This window comes from Amblyomma mixtum, chromosome 3 (genome assembly GCF_055824585.1).
Source record: "Amblyomma mixtum isolate Tamu chromosome 3, ASM5582458v1, whole genome shotgun sequence".
Classification (NCBI taxonomy): Eukaryota; Metazoa; Arthropoda; class Arachnida; order Ixodida; family Ixodidae; genus Amblyomma; species Amblyomma mixtum.
In genome coordinates, this window is record NC_143014.1 from 246950825 (window position 1) to 246971889 (window position 21065).

A 21065-nucleotide genomic window follows, 5' to 3' on the forward strand; every position below is an offset into this window, starting at 1 on the left:
ACCGCGGCACAGTTTTTTGAGCGTCGAAAACATGGATTCCACGTGCAGCCGGCGTAGACGGTCAGTGAACTTTGTTTTTGTTTTTTGGTTAACTCAACTCTGGCGCTTCAGTGCTGAAAAGATTTAGAGATGTTTTGAGAAAGCCTAGCGAATATACGTACTGAGTTTCATGTTTCTCCGACTACTCCTTGGAGAGCATATCACCTCGTTCAGCTTACATACACGTTTGTGGCAGCCAGGAATCTGGCATGCGTACTCCCAGAGAAATGTATAAAAGAGTATGACTTCATGGAGCGCTTATGTCTGAGTATTTGCGGCACCTAATTTCTTTCTATCTTTTGAACCTTGTTACGTGACGTCTAGCAGCGACTTTTGTTGACATCGTAATTTTCAAGAACGTTTTTTTTTTATATGCAGGCAGTGCCTGACTGTGAAAGAAATTCTTTTAGAATACCCTACCGGGAGCGAGGATGAAAACTTGGGCGGTTCAGATTGCGATGCAGAATACAAGAACAAGGCACAATAGCAGCGAAAGCTCCGCAGACAGTGACGGAGGAGTACAGTTGACCTAAACACAAAAAAGCAAACAAAGATTTGGCACTGGGTGAAAAAGGACATCAATATGAATAGGGGCGAGGAACAAAGTGTTTTGCAGCCAACATATGGTTTAGAAAGAGTGAAGAGCCCATTGAGCATGTTCCTGAAACTCGTCGACTCTGACCTAATAGAGCTCCTCACTTTCAAGACTAACAGATTCAGAACCCGAGAAATTCGCACCCGAATCCATCCAGTGTCAGTCCTCGAGATGCGCAAGTTTATTCCCATTGTCCTTTACATGTCGGTTAATTGCTAACCTTCCTTTTAGAAGGATGTACTGGTCAGTGAACACTCGTCAAGTGGATGTCAGCGTTTGGATGACAAGAAACAGGTTTGACGAAATTGAGGTACGATATGTGCTTACGAACCTAAAGAACACATTTCTCAAGCTGCCACACTTGAAACCTGCGTTGCTGTAGAAGAGATGATCATGCCCAACAAGGGCAGACATTCTCTGAAGGTTTATATGAAGAGTAAGCCTAAGAAATGGGGCTGCAAAGCTGCTCTCAGAAATTTCATGCCTCCTAAATTTTCGGGGAATTTCTATCCCCCAATCCTAGCTGCAACGTTTGTGGCACAATAAAATTTTGTACAAAATGAAAAGGGATCATTCTAACTTTTTCCACTGATCTTCCTATGAACCACATCTGTTGAAAAATATCAATTTCAGCAATGTTCACCTCGCGAGACACCTGTGGGATATAAAGGGTTAATGGAGAATACCTGAGTAATTTGCGTTTCGCTGATGACATTGCCTTGCTAAGCCACTCAGGAGAAGAACTGCAAAACATGATCAATCAGACAGGCAGAGGAGAACGCTGGGGCTAAAAATTAACATGCAGAAAAACAAAGTCATGTTCAACAGGATAGCAAGGGAACAGCAGTTCCCAATTTGTAGCTAGGTGCTGGAAGTAGTAAGAGAGTATGTCTACTTAGGGCAGGTAGAGACCGCAGATCCGGATCATGAGAGGGAAATAACTAGAAGAATAAGAATGGGGTGGAGCGCATATGGCAGGTGCTCTAAGATCATGAATGGTAGTTCACCACTATCCCTCAAGAGAAAAGTATACAACAGCTGTATCTTGCCGGTACGCAACTATGGGGCAGAAACGAGGATGCTAACAAAGAGGGTTGAGCTTAAGTTAAGAACAACGCAGCGATCTATGGAAAGGAAAATGATAGGTGTAATGTTAAGAGATCGGAAGAGGGCGGAGTGGGTGAGGGAACAAACGCTAGTTAATGACATCCTAGTTGAAATCAAGAGGAAGATATGGGCTTGGGCAGGGCATGTAACGCGAAGGCAAGATAACCGCTGGTCCTTAAGGGTAACGGAGTGGATTCCAAGAGAAGGCAAATGTAGGAGGGGACGGAAGAAAGTTAGGTGGGCGGATGAGATTAAGAAGTTTGCGGGGATACAGTGGCCGCAACTGGCAAATGACAGGGTTAATATGAGAGACATGGGAGAGCCCTTTGCCCTGCAGTGGGTGTAGTCAGACTGATGATGATGACGAGTTTTCTCGACGCTTCCTTTAAGGCTGTCGGTGTAGATAGATGCGACAGAGCGTCACTTCAGGCAGACGGCGAAAAGTGTCCTGCGAAGTAAGAAATCCGTGGGACGGGCACAATTGGAATACAGTGGCGAAAGCATATATTCTTTGTTCCACACGCACGCCAAGAGCAAGCACGTCTGGGGACCAAGCAGAATGTCATTACTGCATCTAGACTGGCCGATCGCGACCACAAAATACAATTACTCTAAAGTGCCCTTTTTATTTATTTCTAAACCGCATGACAGGAAGAACCTGAGTATAAAAACTTTTGGACAATCTTGGTCAATTGCTCGCAGAGGCTTTATATAGTCTCAACCAAGCTAACGCAGAGTACCATGGGCGTAAAAATTTGAAGTAATGATTTAAGTACTAGGTTCTATTTATTTCGGCCTTTCAATCTCATAAATGCAGAAATCAGTCACATTTTTATAAGCCATTATTTACTAAATTTGACATTCTGCTATAGGCGAGAATGGGGCAAAGCGGGACACTTTGTCACTTTGCGCCTCAAAACTTTTAACTCTGCAAAAAATTTACATTGATATTTTACTTTTGTGACCCGCCACGCGTCCACAAAAACTCAACTGAAGGCAGACAAATTTGATCGTTTCCGAGCTGAGAAAAGAATTGCGAAGTGAGTATTGGCAAACGAGACAGCAGCCGAAAAGGAGGCGATTTTCTGCAGGCCCCCCTTGTTCGGTACTGTGCAGGGAAACCAAGCAAATCGCCCTGGATTACGTAAGCATTTTTTTTATTACAATAAGTTATTCGTCTTAACGTTTGAAACGTTTAGGAGGGTTTCCTTCTCGTGTTCTTAAAGTGAAATTCTCTTAGCAGCAGGCTTCAAGGGCGGAAGTGAAGACGTGGTTTTATGCGGGGCCTAAATTAAAGGTATTTGTTTTGTGGCTCACTGCAAAACACTCACCTCGTTTTGTCGATTTCTAGAATTGTCCGAACGTACAAAGAGAAAAAAACATTGACTGGTTATTGGCGCAAAGAAGACAAGATGGAATCTCTGGAGAGCATCAAGAAGCGCCGGCGCAACCTAGACTTTTGGTGCCCCTAAAGACGCCCGCCACAAAACAGTTAAGAAAATGACAGAGCGGAAAAACAGGAACTGCACAATGGTTCTTTGAAAACTAAGCAGTAGACTTTTTCCTGTTAGTGATAATGGTTTTTTGCCCAAATACATTCTGACAATGCAGAAAGCTCTGTTGATTTCGACCTGCAATCACGTCGAAAAGCTTCCCTTCACCTCCTGCGATCGAATAAAATCGCACGTCTATTCGACAGAGACGAATGGTGAGAGCCGCAGCTGCGACGGTGAAACAGAAAAAAAAAGTTGCCAGGAAGGCAGGGAATTAGAAACGATTGCATAGACAGCCAATACGCAAACGCTGGCTGTTGAACTGCCTATAGACTGTAGCGGGTCATGGAGCAAAGCAGTGCCTTCTTCTGCCAGGCTACAGTGTTTATCATGAGGATTTGGGGTTGTAAATATTGTATATACATCATGAAAGTATGTTTTAGGAAATTCTTTGCATTATTGAGTAAAATAATCTTTGAGTAGCGCGTCTCATTCTGCCCCGCATGTTGGGGGAAGATGAAGATGACAGATGACCGACAATACAACATTCAAAATTTTTTAATATACAATTTTGCTGTGTCCTGCCGCAGCTGTCCTGCCTATATTTACTGATAGCGATGTTAGGGCGGCAGCGAATGATTCTGGTATATTTGTTTGTCGCTATTTGCGACTGACAAAAAGAAAGCGATGATTTGGAAATTTAGTCCGCGTTTTGCCCCACCCTCCCCTCTATGTGAGGTATGAATGCGCCCCTCGCTAAATGTTATTTAATCTCCCGCCTGACTGCGGTGTTCAGACGAACATAGGATGACAGAGGTGCACTGAATGCTGCTATTGGCAAAAGCGTGCATTCACCGAAAATAAAAGCACTTGGGGAAGTGAGGTTCGAATCGCCAGATGGCGAAATCGTTCAGAGGTCTCGGACTGCTTCAGAATGTTTGTTCGCAGCACGAAGCCCTTTCACTGCGTGATAAACACTGTTGCAGTAACCTCACCACCCTTCTTTGATTGCCTTCGCAGCAAGACAATCAGCGCCAAAATTTGGTTAAGTATCCTCGAAAAATACGGCCAACACAAAACCTTGTGAGGATCAGAATAGTTCAAGAACCGTGCATTTCTACCTGTCAATAGAGCGTAAGATTGATCAAGGCAAGCGGCCCAACCGCAAACAGATGACCGATGATCAATTATAGTTTTAAGCTACCTGGGAATTGTCTGTAGAGCAGTGACCGCTTTTGGTAACGCCTGTCGCTGAGGGCCAATACCACGGCCTTTAAACTCAGCGGGCACTGTTTTTCTCTGCGCACGCACAGCGACACCCGGGCGCGGTGTCCCGTATTGCAGTTTGATTCGCTAACGTCGGGATGGCACAAGAAGTATGTGAGAACTTTATGGGCAAGAAGGTTGTGATTGAGATTGCGACACTACCTTTAGTAACAAAATTTCTTCTGAGTAGGCAAATGTATCCGTATTAAATTCGCAGAAGACTGTGAGCGCAGCACGCTGACAGCTCCTAAATAGAGACTTCCGCCGGTCGACAGCAACATTTTCAGCTCGAACATGGAAAGACAAAATGTACGTCTGGTCGAGTCGAGGGGAGAGAAGTTGACGGACACAGCGTTGCCTGATAACTTATCGCCCTGATGATGATGTTAATCAAATAGAACACAACAAGGATGAAGGCAGAAGCGTTGGGACTTTCTTAAATGCAAAAGCAACACTTCACTAGCAATTCTGAAGAAGCCGATGGGTCTCTGAAGCCTCGACCTTTGACTTTTAACCTTTGAGTTGAAATGACCTTTGCTGAAATTGACTGCCGGTGGCCTTGGGTGTGCCTGGGTAGAAGACAGGCGGGACCTAGTCTCGAAATGGAATTGGCCCGCTTCCAAAGATGGGGTTGCCCACCCCTGAAATATGGGGCGCCCACCAGCAATGTGAAAATTGAGTTCACCCACGTTCGGAACCGAGCTGAGGCACCCTCGAAATGGGCTGGCCCACTCCGAAATTTGGGTGGCCCATTCCCGAAAATTTTTAAATTGAGTTGACGGAATTTCGAAACCCTGGTGAGACACCAGAAAAATGGGGTTGCCCACCCATGAAATTTGGGTGGCCCACCGGAAATCTGAGTATTGATTCGACCCACGTTGGGAACCGGGCTAAGACCTCCATAAAACGGGCTTGGCCCACTTCTGCAATTTGGGTGGCCCATCAGAAATTAGAAAATTGAATTGACGCATGTTCGGAGGCGAGCTGAGGCATCCCTAAAATGTGCTTGGCCCGTCTCTGGAATTTCGGTGGCCCACCGGAAATGTGAATATCGGGTTTACCCACGTCCGGTGTACCCACGATCTAAAATACCTCAAAATGCCATTTTCAGTTACATCTGACCAGTTACTAAAAAAACAAGAGAAAAGGCGGGTTTCTGTCCCTGGCTTTTTCTACAAAAAGGTGCAAATGTTAGGACCTATAAAACGGTACATCTCTACGATGTGGGTTTTCTTTTTGCATATGAATTTTATTCTATAAGAAGAGCAAAAAAATAATGGCGTCAGAAAAAAACCGGCGAAACTAAATATTTTCCACGCAGCCATAATTCTAGTGCAGTAATTATACGCCAAAGAGAGTGTTGGTTTGCGGCATGTGATTCCTTTAATTATCATTAAGCTGAGCTTTACTCCCGTATGTATTCAGGTGGCCGAGATATGAAGACAAAGGCAAACAATTTTTCTATCTATGGCGCCTGATGCACAGCGTGCTGAATCTGAAGGGCCGGGCAGCACTAATCAGCATTTGATGATTTAAACAGAAAATCGCCCTCCTGATATGACAGCGCCATGTGCGCTGAGTAGAACGCGCTCAAAGGTGGAAAATCCCCGGGGTCTTCTCCCAGACATGGCGACCGCGTGCTGCGCTGTCGTAGTCACGGACAGTACACGTGTGCATTGCTCTCTGGAAGAGATCGGCTTCTGTCATCCGGTCTGTCACCAGAAGCTTTCCTTTGTGCGTCTTGAGCGCACGTTCGCCGCCGACCGTCGTGGTAGAAAACCGAGCCAGGCGCTGCGTGCAGTTCGTCATCCGGTCCTACGCTGGCCGACTCACGCCACCGGCGCTGCTCCATTGTCGATGTTCGGTCTTGTTGAACTCTCAATTTCATAATCATTGGCGAAAGTGGGTAGAAAGCTACAGCTGGCATGGTCTACGAGTGGAGCCTACCAAGTGCAGTGATGGGTGCAGCATTTGAAATGGGATTTCAAGTGGGATCGGGCGACGAAAAACCAAGAAACCGATGCCTATCAAGGCTACCAAATGACAATGACAGACGTCCGGCCGCAGTACCAGTAGAAGAGTGCAGCCGGATGATTTTACCATGCGCGAACTGAATTGTTATCGTCACCAATACAAGTACTGATAATCGCTGCAACACGCTAAATGCCACAGAAAAAACGCCTGGAAGATTCGGCTCTAATGCAGAGGCCATCGTTTAAAGAAGGCGCAAAAGGCAACTTCACCAATCATTTTCAATAAGCCAGGTGATTTTGTTAGTATGAAACAGAAAATCTGAATGTTTATCTTAATTAAACGGTATGAAAGGATACCATTTGCTGCTTATTAGCTTTGAAGTTTATTTACTTCACCTCCCACTTGTGAGTCGCGCTGAATTTTCATTCTCCAACCCTACGTCACTCCTAATTCGTTTACAATTACATGTGCGCCTCAGCTTGTGGCCTATTATAAAACAAATTAATGTAGCCAACGAGCCAGACAATTGGCTTCCTTCATACACATGTCATAAACGAGCCACTAAATACTTTATTAAAACATCCGAGCATAGATCGGTTATAATAGGTAAGAAAGCCGAAGCGTGGAGGCGGTAGAGGAGAAGCTGCCAGTGGAAACAAAAATTAAACGAAGGGCTAGCAATTGACAGTGTCGGGTAATACATTGTGCCTCTCTTGCCCTGACTTGTTTTGCTGCAATGCAAAGAATCGGAAATCAACTTACTTTATAAAAGACTGTGTCTAATGCTAACAAACGCGTGCATGTCTGGTTCAAAATGAGACTCCAATTTCATAAATTTAAATCGAGCTATCTTCCCACGCCTTCTTCAAACGGTGGCCTCCATACTGCTAGCGTGAATTTACGGGTGTTTTATACTTAAATGGTCGGAATGTTGCAGCACTCATGAGCATGTGAATCGTTTCCGAAAAGAATAAATTCCTGACCCGCACTGACTGTGCGGGTTTTGTATGCACTCGCCTGTTTGTGTATTTTCTCCCCGTTACAAACATTTGTCCCCCCCCCCCCCCCCTATGTAATGCCCACACGGGCCTTTAGGGTAACTGAATAAATAAATAAATTTGCCGGTTGTCATGTTTTCGTTTAGTACACTTGTCGCCTCTTATTTCAAGTTGATACCGTGTAATAATCCGTGTTTTATTCCTGTTTCATTACCTCGCCTCAACTGATCTCCCACTTGTAAATGAATGGTTCAAATTGGCAGTCTGTTCACATGGCGCGTGAGGGGCCCTTTCTGCAGTTTAAGCGGATAGAATAAATTTGTGTTGTCGGGTTGGGAGGATTAGGCTGAATTATGAGTGCGATAACCTAAGCCAGTACTGAAAGCTAGCAATCCACCAAACGGCCGACTGGAGACGCAGCTGCGAAAAATAAAACAATCTCCTAATCCCGTTCAAAAACGTACGTGTTTGTGCTGTACTTTTACGTCACTTACTGCAAAAATAACAGCACCCACCTGCCAAGGACTCCACGGGCTGCCAGGATTGAGGCGTTTGAGTTTCTGGGCAAGTTGCGCTGCCATCTTACACCCCCCAACTATAAATGAAGTGTCGTTGATAACGAATGTAACATCAGTCAGGTTCTGAACATTAAACAGTTGCAGTATAAAAAAATATTTGACGCCGCATGAAGTCCGTGAGCGAACATTCCACAAAGTAAATTTTTTATCTCTACCATAGTAAATCGCAACAGGCGGCCAAAGCACAAAGTTTGAGGCAAGTGCAGGTAGCGCAAGTGTGGAAGGGAACAGTTAATCCGCATCAAACTTATGATTATTCCATAAGTACCAGTGAAAAACACACTTCTTTCTTTGTTATAAATAGCTCTCCTCTGAGCGATAATAACCAAGAAACATTTTAGACTTCACTGAAGAAGTTATTGGAGCTACCTACACGTCCTCATGTTGTGCATCTTTTGGCACGGAATCGCAACCGCCGGCATACGTGCCAATGCTACAAGGCCACCCTCCAAATTCAACTGTATAGGCTGCAACTTTAAGAGCTTACCTTGATGCCACTGGATGTGGTGTCGACGCTTTGTCGCTCGGTTAGTGCACTGCTCGTTCCTCTGGCTTCAATCCACCTTGTGCGTCGGCATACGCCACGTCATGTCCACGCGGTCCTGAGAACAAAAGATATGCCGAGCAGCGTCAGTGAAAGAAGACGCGCCGTCGCCGATTCTCTTTTTTAGTCTGTGCTGGGCGGCTGAGGCGTCCGCAATTCGACGGGGTGACGCGTAACGGTGGGTGTCAGGTGACGCTGTCTAACAACGCAAAATCATCCGCCCTAGAGAAGCAGAAGAATCGCAGGCCAGGCCTGTATAACGCTCTTGCTATGGCAGGGACGTTCCTGCTTGTGATCAACGGAAACACCCAGCCCAACTCGTGTCAGCATAAGCCTTATTCATAAGCTGGAGCAGTGTGCTTATCTGACGCTAAGCCTATTGTTGAAAATGAAAGGCTCCAGGTCAAACTGAGACATTTCAGGCTTCGAAAACAAATAATAAACATGAATTTAGTTGCACCGTGCATCCTATGCGAAAGCAGCCAGGTAAGGATCGCACTATTCAATAATAAAGTAAGAAGGGAAGTAAAGGTTGGAACAGCAAAAACGCACAGTTCACGCCAGAAGGGTCCTGCTTCTCCAAGAGCCACCAAGGGATTGCATTTTTTTTTGGGCAAGGTCAGGTGTTGGTGCTGTGGCGAATTAGCGACTTTATTTGCCTCAGTTCCCATTGTGTGTGGATCAGCACACACAGGCATATCCAGCAAAACTGCCAAATAAAGGTATTAAAAAGATGTCGAGTATACCTACAAGCTCTCGATAATCTAAGCTTCCGCGAATTCCAACAAAGATTTGGTAAACCTATTAGCAGTTAACGCGAAAAGACTATTTATAATAAGGGAGTAATTACACAATAGCATACTCTCAAGCGCTGTTATACTGCAAAAAAAAGAACATCTATACAGCTTCCACAGAAACTTCATAGTCGAAGAGAAAAAAATTCTCTTACTACTGCCTTATTTCTTTATTACTAATCTACAGCACCCTGGGGATTTCCCTTAAACACTGGAGCTAGGAGACTGCATGTGAGCACTGCATCTCATGAGGGGTAATAAGAGACGAAAGGCTTGTTGGTTGTGTGTGTAGGCCTACAGCTGAATTCACTATTTCTAAAACTTCGTTACTCAAGTAGTGGGCCGTTCACTAATCCCCAGATTTGATTCACATCGTTTAATAAAGTGTACTGAACATAGGCTCATAGATATATTAATCTAAAGGGGAAACAGCGTAATGTAGAACAAGGGACAGAATTCGACAGAGGTGGAAATTTCTTGCGAGTGCTTGAAAGTAAAGCAGAAAAGTACAACAGAGATGTGGAGATATTTCAGCAGATACTACAGAACAGGGATTGAGGAGACATCGTATTAGAGAAAGAAACTGCATGACCTCTAGCATGCCGAAACCAGAGCAGTGTGATAAAACCATACTATTTCTTTGGAAGGGTGGGACTTTATTTATTTATTTATTTATTTATTTATTTATTTATTTATTGGATGAGCAATACATGGTACTGCCCGCGTGGCAGGACATAAGGAGTTACTTCTTAACGAACCAGCGCAAAAAACACTACGGACAAGAAAAAGGCGGAACATGACGGACAGGGTACGCCCCCCTGACATGGCTGTATATGTACGTTGCATCTGTACTTCCGAAATAAAGTTTAAAGTTCAGCGCTCCTGTCCGTCGTGTTCCGCCTTTTTCTTGTCCGTTGTGTTTTTTGCGCTGGTTCGTTAAGAAGCATGTCCTACCAACTAGCCCAACAACAAGTGTTGCTCAAATAAGGAGTTAATTAGTCTCCTGACGAGGCCCTGGCCCCACTGGGCGCAACAGCAGTGGTTACAAAATACAATTACGGTTACAAAATACATGGAGACAGTACACATACAATTAGCTATAGTAATCATCACCGTACAAAAATGCACATGGAGCAAGTTCAAAAAGAAAAACACATATTGCTAACACTTTGTACACAAATATAGAAACCAGAACACAATAAGTTTGGAATTAGAAATCATTATTCGTACGTGTTTGGCCAGCTATTTGGAGTGATAAGAAGTTGTATTCCGCGTTTGAAAGTTCTCACTTCTACATGATTTTGCGATCTCGAGAATGTCTGGGTAATTATTACATAGTTTCATAATTTGATGATCAATTGTCTGTTTAGCACAATTTGTCCTTGGTTTTTTTATGACAATGAAAGTCCTACGCGAATTGTGGCCAGTATCTCTATTTAGATAATGACTAACAAATCAACTGTAATTGCTTGATACTTCAGAGAATATGTAGGCAGATAATTTCTGTGTGTATATTTCGTGAAAAGGTCGGATTAAGGTTACAGGGTGTACATTTTCTCTATATAATGTTCTAATGGCCCTTCGCTGCAGTGCAGATAGTCTATCGTTATCGGTATGAATGCCGGTTCCCCATATTAAAGCACAGTAATTAAAGTGTGAGTGCGCAAGTGCGCAAAGCTGCTTTTTGAGCCTTGCAGGGACGAGATTTCGAAGGTGGCATAACATTCCAATAGATCTGGCTACTTTCATTTTTATATTTTCTACATCTTAGGACCATGTTAAGTTCGACTGGAAAGTAACAGCTAGAAAGGAATGACAATCTTCGCGCTCAAGCAATGCATCATTAAAGTTCAGGTTTAGATTGAAGACATTGGGCTTCATTTTTGAAGAAAATATCATATATTTTGTTTTCTTTGTATTTATATGAAGCTTGTTTGTTGATACCCATAAACTGAGCTCATGCAGCCATGCGTTTGACGTGGCCTCAAGTTCCTCAAGGCTCTCTCCGGGAAAAAAATACACTTGTGTCATCAGCATACAGCAACACTTCTCCCGCTGACGAAATGTTAGCGATGTCATTTATATACAGGACAAATAACAGCGGCCCGAGTATAGAGCCCTGAGAAACGCCGTATTTAATGTTACCTTTCCCCGATGCAATGCCGTATATGGATGTGAACTGGGACCTCTCATGAAGATAACTGCGTATAAGACTGTGTGATGCCTCTAAAGCCATATGCTTCAAGCTTGTTGAACAAGATATGGTGCTGTACAGAATCGAATGCCTACCGAAAATATAAGTAAATTCCAACTGTAAATAACTTAGCTTGAATATTCCGAATGATTTTGTCTTTAATGCGCAGCAGCGCCGTTTCTGTTGATTTTCGTTTTTGAAATCCATACTGCTGTTCGACAATAACTTTCTTTGACAATAAAAATGTACTAAATCGTTTATATAGGATACGCTCTGCAACATTGGAGAACAGTGATAAGACTGAGATTGGTCTGTTATTGTTTAACTCATTGTATTTACCACCTTTGTGTATTAAAGTAACACGAGCAATTTTTAATCTTTGTAGGAAAACACCCATGGATAACATTTGATAGTAAATACGGGTTAGGGGTTTTGCGATAATACTAGCAACTGCTTTAATCGGTAGGGCTTTAATATCATCTTCTCCAGCTGCGGATTTGTTGTCAAGGGAACTTAACAGAGAAATAACTTCATCTTCACAAGTAGGAGCAAGAGATACACTGTCATTTATGACATCGGTCATATAATATAAAGGGCTGCACTCCGGTTGGTTATCGGGTACGGTCATTGGAGCTCCGAAATTTATGAAATAATCATTAAACAGACTGGCTAACGATTCGCGAGAATATATTTTTTCATTTATTTGTAATTCAGATGGTAAGTCTGCTGTCGGGGCGTTGGTCAACTCACGAAAAACTTTCCACGCTCGGCAGCTATTTCGCGCTAAAACGCGAATTTGGCTTTTTTTAAATCTGAATTTAACCTGCTCCTGAAGCGTTTAAATTCATGCAGTGTTTCAAAGTCACGTGTTTTTAGAAACAGACTAAACATTTTTTCCTTTTGCTTGATGCGCTTATAAAGATCCTTAGTTATCCATGATTTCCGGGCTTTTTTGTACTGAAGCACAGTTGATAAAGGGAAGGCAGCATTATAGCAGTGTTGTAGTGTGGAAATCAACGCATCGTACGACTGAGAGGGATCACTTTCAGACTACACATTTGCCCATTGTGAGCTAGCAAATAAAGACGTGAAAAAACTGACACTCTGGTGGTTAATATGTCTTCTAGTGTATTTTATACTTTGAAAATTTTCATCTATTGGAAGGGCTGAAAATATGGATAGATGTTCGCTAATATCAGAACAAAGGACACCGGACAAAGTTATATCCTTTGGAATGTTTGTAAAACGCAGGTCAATCAACGTGTTTGAATGAATGTGCAGTTACTCTAGTGGCCTCGGTAATTAGGTTTTCACAATTATTTGCAAGCATAACTTCTAGAAGTTGGCATTTCGGTTGTTCACCTGAAAACAGGTCAACATTAACATCGCCGACAACAACTACGTGCCATTTTTGGCATTTGCAAGAACCAGCAGTCTTTCAACAAAACTGAGAAATTTATCAAGGATGCCAAGGGGAGGGCGGTAAACTGCAAGAACGAGTACATTACGACAGAGAATTACAACTGTTTCAAAATCATTGTTCACGCATGTGAAATCTTTCAGACAATCAAACAGATGATGCTCCCGAACGCCCCCACCGCGTCTTTCCGAGCGATAAACAGAAACGTGTCTATAATCACCAAAACTGAGTACCTCTGAGCTATCAGAATACCAAGTTTCTGTAAAAACCAAGAAGTCAAAAGCACACGCAATAAGAGAAAGATATGTTTCGATTTCCACATGTTTATTCCGGAGGCTTCTCGCGTTCATATGAAAGACAGAAACGTGCTTCCTGCGCAACCAGTTTTCACTTTTATACAGTCTGTTAAAGGATTCAGTCCTGTAAGTGGCCATGATTTGATTTGGATGCCCCACTGGGTATGAACTGGACGCTAGACAATTTGTTCGAGGTCATCCTCGTTTGAGATCCTGTCAGCAGTTGCACCAGTGCATTTGCGCACGAAGACTCGCCCTTCTGAAATCCAAACGTAATGATACCCATTTTCTTTCGCTTTAAGTTTTCCGAGCCAGCGCAGACGCTTGTTGTTTGCCGTCAGGTTGTCAAAGAATATAACTCCAGGTTTCTTAGTCTGCAATTGCTTCCTTCTTTTAAACCATTTTAATCTGAGAGCTCGCGACGCAAATCTGACAATTACCACATCTGGCCTGCCGGGTTTAGAGAGCAGTCTGCGCAATTCTTCAATGTCATCTTTAGACAGTTCTGCGATCTCAAGGTGCTGAGCTATTATATTTACTTCTTCCTAGAGGTCCTCATCTTCTTGTGGCTTAAGACCGTGGATTTCAATGTTTTGCCTTTGACTATATTGCTCTAGATCATTTATCTGTTGTTTTAGTCCGGGCACAGCTTCCAGTTCTGGGGAACTTTCCATAGCCTCTACCAGTCGACGCAAGTCGCTAATTTCCTGGTCATGCCTGTTTTGTGTGGTTCTTATGTTGTCATAAGTATCCGACAAATGCTGGACGGATTTCTCGATACTTTCTACAGTTTCCTGCAAGTTCATCAATTTATCCAATTTAGCTTCGAGTGCCGGAATTAGGGACAGCTTTCTGTTGATTTACGCCAGCTCTGCCTGTATATTTTCAGACGGATTTTGTGTTTGATGTTCGCTTCCAGAAGGCTTGCAAGGTGAGCATTTTTGTTTTTTTTTCTAGTTGATTCTTTAATTTGTTGAAAGGACCGTTCTGATATGCCACTGCACTTGCCAAGATGGAACTGCAAGTCACATTGAGAACATGTCATTATCAAGTCGTCTTTATCAAAGACTTCATTGCAGGACGAGCACTTATCAGGCATAACGCACTTTTAGCAAGCGATGGCCTAAAAACCGAACCCGAAACGGAGTGTCTAGCGTTCCGTCCAGACGGAACATTTGCTGCTGCTGCAGTTCCGTCCAGACGGAATATTTACTGCAGCTAGAGTTCCGTCCATACAATAGACAGTTTTATTTTCACGTAGGTAGAAGCTTCACGTAAGTAGAGCGCTTACGGGTCACCAGTGTGCATATGCGCAGAACGTGAAGTGTCTGCGTCGGTCGCACGGACGTACGTGAGATTCGGATCTTTGCGTTGCGGCCTTCACGTTGCTTGCTTGCGTACATGGCGTTGCCAAGATGGCGGCGCCCTGCCCGCCCGCTTCACAACGATAACAGCTTCGTCGCTAATCCCTCGACGTGGTATCGGGCTGTAAACTGCTGTATTTGCCTTCAGTTGGTCTATTCTTGTTCTCGCATGAAGTTTTAGGTGAGAACTAGCTTTTGTTTTCCAGATAGAAATCCGTTTCAGCAGCTCCTAAGCCTGACGGAGAAGCGTTTGTGGTCGTCATAGCAACGAGTGTGCCGACGGTCTCGCGAGACCTCGCGAAGCTCAAAACCTCGCGGGATATCGCGAGACCCTCGGAACAGTCAGCGGGAAAAGCAAAACAGTGCACCTTATGGCTCCATATGCACACGTCGTCAACATGAGTGGGACACCAGCGCTCCTTCGCTTCTCGAAAAAGCGATGATTTAAATATGCTGCGGGACGTGAAGGAATGCAATCCCTTTGAAGATAACATCCAACATACAGTTCGGTAGACTGAAATTGCTCAACGTTTCTCAGAAGAAAGGGGGAAAGTATTTACCGCCCGCACTGCGGCTTGGCCTGGCTCCGCTCCAAGCAGCTCGACAAAACAAAATTAGTTTTCTTTGTCTGTACTAGATGGCGCAGCACAACATACTAGCGCATTTTTTAGGTTCTATGGCAGATATACACAACTTGCGTCCCGTACGTGTAGCTAAAACTGTACGAAGCGACACGAGCGTACGCTACGTAGACTGCTCACGTTTACGTGCGTCAAGGTTCTACGTACGTAAAACTAAAACTGTCTAATGTCCGTACTGTCCATGCTATACAAAATGGGTGATTTCTACCCACATAAAGCATTTCTTTGCCTCTTGAATAACCAGTTGACAAAGCTGCATCCAGATGTTCTCTCTATGCATTTATACGGCACCAAAATATCTGTCCGCGTATTGCGTTTAGTTACATCCTGGAAGGTATAACTTCCGTGCATGCATGCAGGATCGGGAAAATGATACTTTAGAAGCAGAGTGCAGAAACTCTTCGCAAAGTGATGTCAAGCCCTGTCGCTGTTAGCGCTGCACGATGACGGAGCGCGAAAAAACTTAGACGTACACAAACGGTCAACAAGCATTATGCAAACGCACCAACAAACCCAAGCCAAAGCTCGTTCTATTGCCATTTCTCACTGACTGCTTGGAAAACAAAATGATGCAGCAGAATATCCTGTCACACATTAGGCGGAATAGGATTGCCACTTTTTTAAATGGACATGCAAAAGTCTGCAAGCAAACTGGTTTCCCAATCCCCAACGCCAGCTTTAATTCCGTCTTGACATAACTCTTGTGGCAGATAATGCTGGACGGAACTCTATGGTGTCAGATGCAGTTCCGTCTGGACGGAACCCCATCGCTACATGCAGTTCCGTCTGGACGGAACTTTAGCGCAAATTGTAGTTCCGTTTAGACGGAACTCTAGCGCAAAGTGTAGTTCCGTCTGGACGGAACTCTAGCCACAGCCAACAAGAAAAGACGGCAAGCGCAGCAGCAGCAGCAGTAGCTTATTTGGACTAATAGCAAATGAAATGAGGCGAAGTTTTTTTCACAAACCTGCAATAAATTGCGGGATGCGTTTAGGCACAGGAACGTTGGACCATGCTTCCGCTGCTACCCAAGGAATAAAAAAGGAATGAAAAAGAAGGAATAAAGAGAAGGAATAAAAAAAAATGACGATTAGGTTATTGTACCTTCCTAACAAGATATGCGCGAAGGTAAGCGCTGAATCAGAGGAGCCTTAGACTTCAATCAACCAGGACAGCTTTATTTTTAATAAAGGCACTTCATAATAGATCATTTTCGCGCTATCAATCAATTCATCAGAAATTATCGAAATATAAACTGTCCTCTAACTCAGCTTTCATAAATTTCATAAATTATTCTAGCCTATCTCCTCATTACATGTAAACGTGAAATGGACTGGAGGAGATTCGTAGGCTCCTAGGTAATGGAAGCTGCCCACCGGCAATGGCCATGTACTTGGAATGTAGAATATGACCTGGCTGCTTTCACGACTCCACGGACTTACGGATCTTTTCTTAGCTGGACAGTATGCTCGGTTTCCTTCGCGGCTTTTGGGGCTTTGCGTGCAGGTGTGTGGAGGCAATCGTTTTTAGTTCTTGACAACGCTGTCCCCATCTCTGACTGCAGTCGCTGTCAGTGTAGAAAATATTCGGTTCTCAGAACAAATGGTTGAAAGTTGAAAAAGGCGAAGATTTCGAATACCTACAGTGAGCTGGAATTATGTTGAACACTCAGCGCGAATGGCTGCGGAGATGACAGAGTGGTGAGATGTGGCGGAAAAACAAACTTCCTTTCTTGCGCTTCCTTTGATTCGAGGGCCTACTCAAGAATAAAGTACGATCAACTCTACACCGAAAGCGGTTTTGCGGAGCCCTTCCCCGGAGGATTAGCAGCTTCACGTCACGTTACGAGATGTAAGCGGCCTCATGACCGGAATGAGGTCATGGGTCATCATGTGACCAGCGCCGGGAAGTTTCCTGTTGAGATCGTTGTGCTGGCTCAGTTACGACAAAGTCTATAGGTTTTAGCGATTAGCGAAATACAGGCATCAATACAGGAACAGCACAGCCATACCCGACAATTGTGGAAAAAATCATTTTTGAACGAAAAAGAGCTTTGTGCGCAATTTTTTTATACATCGCAAGATTTCGCTATAACAATCAATATATCCGCAGATATCTCATCGGTAGGCTTGCATTCGTTTGCTACTATCGTCTTTGGTGTCGCAAGAAGCGCTCCCCATTGGTTTTCTATGCCAGTCCTAACTGCTGTATGCGAGCGATTTTAAAACTTTGAGAAGGATTTTGCGACAGATCGGAAAAATGAACCATGACCTTCAATATTTCTACAACACTAAATTACAATTTTCCAATATTCAAAATTTTTTAGCAAGAATGTTGGGCATGGAGAGGTCTCAGTGAGTTTAGCACGTTTCGCAGCAGAGCGTAAACACTTGGAAAATTTTTCTCGTGTATAGCATACTCATGGAAAGCTTCAGAATGTTTCTAGAAAGCTCCTTATGTCTTGCTTGAGGTTCGCCGTGAATCCGGTGCGATGTCCACATTAGATTTATTTTTATAAATGGGAACTGAACTTCAAGAACTTAAAGCATTTCATGCTTCACAGGAGATTATTCGATAGGATAATCGGTAATCCCGCGAGCGTTGCGCATACAGGGTGTAGAAGAGACACGTAATGGGCCTAGCAAAAACCTGCTCTGTAATAAAGTTACCGCTGTCTCTGTACGTACCTAATGACTGCGCAGAGCGATCGTAGTTATGCTCAGGAAAAGTTATAAAATACAAATCAGCAGGGGTGATAAATTCTGGCCACTGCTATTAATCACGTGCTTCCAAGTGGTGTTCAGATCTGTTGGAGCGAGAAAATTTGGAGACCCAAGTAACGGACGAAAAGTGGAGTAACATATGATTTAGTGATGCCATTGTCCTCCTTAGAAAGTTAGGTAAAAAATTACACTGCGTCAGGACTTGCAACTTGACGTGCTATTGATGATCCAGATAAATTTTGACGCAGAACTTCGCATTTAAGGATGTGAAAACACCTCTATGCGTAGTTGCAGCCCGATGTTGGAGAGATAGCCTTTTGTGAGTTCCGTCAGGATATCGTAATCCCGTTTTTAGCTTACGCAAATTTTGCAGTCATTGTCTTAGCTTCTTCAAAGATCAGCAGTCGCTGTTCCATTTACCGCCAGTGAGGGCACCACGCTTTCTAAGCCCCACCGCACTTCCGGGAAGTGATGCCCGGCTTCGTGGATGAAAAACTGCTACTGAATTTCTCAAGTTCTTACCTGCCGTTATGCAGGACATGGATCGATATCCACCCTGAAAGGCAATCCATAGTTTGCCTCTTTAAAGACAGCCCTGAAGGAGAATTGTCACTGCGGACTAAACGCCCCCGCACTGATTACGCCGCGAACATGCGTTCTCTTTTCGAGCATTCCATGGTTGCCCTTCTTGACACTTTAGGAAAATTGAAGAGAGATCAACGGGTCATTTGGGGCGCAGTGGATTTGAAAATAAAGATGGTAGATATGGCTCCTGGTTCAGGTTCATTACGAGACACACAGCGAAAACTAAATGATATAAAATATGTTCAGAGGAAGCCCACTAAAAGTACTGACCGGCAAAGTCGTTGCTAGGTAAACTAAAGACAGCAGCTCTGCAGCTATGTTGATGCAGGGACAAGTGACGTGGGAAGATAGCTGGCGTTTATATTTTGTTTGCTTACTTATTTCAGTACTGCCCCTACACAGCCTATATATATAATTCTCAGCTTATTTCGAGGGCCTGCAACAAACAGTTATAGAATTAAAAAAAATCTGTCTGTGACAATAAATGCCTTCGAAAGTAAATGTTTCTCAACGGGGATTGGTTGTTTCACCTATAAATTTCATGCATAGATTGTAGATGACACTGAGAAAGGAGAGCTACTCGCGCGTGGTGTTTCTGATTTCGAGCCGTTTTAAGAATTCAGTTGAAATTTTCCCCAGGTCTGTGAAAGAGGGAGGCTAAATAACTCAAGTTTTCTCATCAGTGTGGCGAAAAATATTTTCGAATTAGCAAATCTGCATTATAGAGTTGTGTGGCTTGCCACGCTGACGGCACTCCTATCTCTCCCTTTAGTCATTTCGTAGATTGCGCGCTCTGTGCAGATTATCTAGTGCAGCTCTCGTTGGATTAACCTGTGCCGTAAAACCTTTTATTCTTTCTGAAAAAAAAAGAATTGCGATGTGTTGTACCAAAACCTGGGCTGAATCGTGTGCTGAACCGGCTTGGCACGGATCCTTCGAATCGTTCTCGTGCTTCGGTTTGGTTCCAAGATGGCGAAAAACAAAAGTTTCGTTTCAGTATTGGTTGCATGCAAAAATACTCGTTTAGTTCTGGTTTCCGGCTCAAGTTTGGTCGCGGTTAGACATCCTGTTCGCATACATCAGCTTTCCAGAGCTGTATTTAAATTATCACATTTTAACTTCTTGGTGCTTGATTGTCGAATCTACTTCACCTGAAGCCTTGAGCGGGCCGGCCACAAAGCTGTGACCATCGCCGCAGGGCCCCAGGAGAGACACCCATTTGTCCGCGGCCTCACGGAGGGCACGCGAATAAGATGTGGACCTTCGTTTATAGAAGACGTATAAGAAATTTCGCTTCGTGTAGCCCAACGCCCAATCCATGAAAGAAAGTGCCTTGAAGAGGTGCATTAAGAGTAGTAGCCTGGTGAGACTGGTTGTCTCTGGTTGCTGTAAAGGCGCGGTTCGCGAGTCATTTCGGATAGAAGAAAAGAAATGCCGCATAGAGCGTTTATTGGATAATGTGTCGGATCCGCCCGATTGTTAAAAAATGTCGACCTTTAAAAGTTTGTCCTTTAAAAATTGGAAATGCCAGCGTGAAAAAAGATCGGGTAATTCCACCAGACCGAGGGGCACCTTCTTCTGGTGGTGGCGCAGGGGGCCCAAATCGAAGGTTTAGTATTCAGATCGCTGCACGCTGGTGGCGAATAACCCACATGCAGCGAGGGGTTGAATGCTTCGCAATCTGTCTCGCGTCCATTCCCAACAGGCACCAAGCGTTGTTGGGGCGTTGGTGCGATAGAGTATACCACGCATGGCTTCTTGCTACGCCTACCCATCACTTTCTTTGCATTGCGAGCCTCTGATTGGCGCGTCTTCTCGGGCAGCAACATGCCGAGGCTAATCGGCCACTAGTAGGATAGCGGCTGGAATCCACCATCGAGAGACCGGATGACTACGGATGACGTCTGCGCGGCATACCTATGCCTCGGTTTGCTCTCGGATGACGTGCGGGACATGTACGCGCTCGGCGCGTGAAGTAAATGGTCATATGACAGGTCGGATGGTAGAAGGTGACATGTCGCAGAAAACAATCGATTCATATAGTAGGCAGTCGCTGTCGACCAGCGCGCAGTTGCTAAGGCTACAACAGCATTTCTGGGGGGTTTTTCGTCGCTGAGAGCTGCTTCCCTCAAGAGATGGCGATGTCAGGCTGTCGAGGCCAGTTCTACGATGAGAAAAAAAGAGGTTTAGGACGCATATCATCGCTCTTGAAAATTACAGTGCTGCTATATGACACAAAAAAGGAGCACCGCTCTACGCCCTCATTCGTGACCAACGAGAGTTTACCTTCCCGGAAAACAACAGCAAAGAGGTGGCGAGATTTGAGATTAATCGGACATGTGTTACTGTCACAAGAGAACTGCATGTGCATTTTGTTATTTTGTTTATCACTGATTTTTTGTATGGGAACAGAAATTTTAGCCAAGTTAAGAGACAACAATAAAAGAGAGGCAG

At 44.1% G+C, this 21065-nt stretch overlaps 1 protein-coding gene across 1 annotated transcript in view; it reads right to left on the reverse strand.

Moving 5' to 3' along the window:
• Positions 1–21065, reverse strand: part of LOC149354268 (uncharacterized) — a 214207-nt gene that overhangs the window by 105698 nt on the left and 87444 nt on the right. The window contains exon 3 of the mRNA XM_089583249.1: positions 8538–8652. The gene's annotated coding sequence lies outside the window, so the exon portion shown is untranslated. The remainder of the gene's footprint in view (positions 1–8537; positions 8653–21065) is intronic.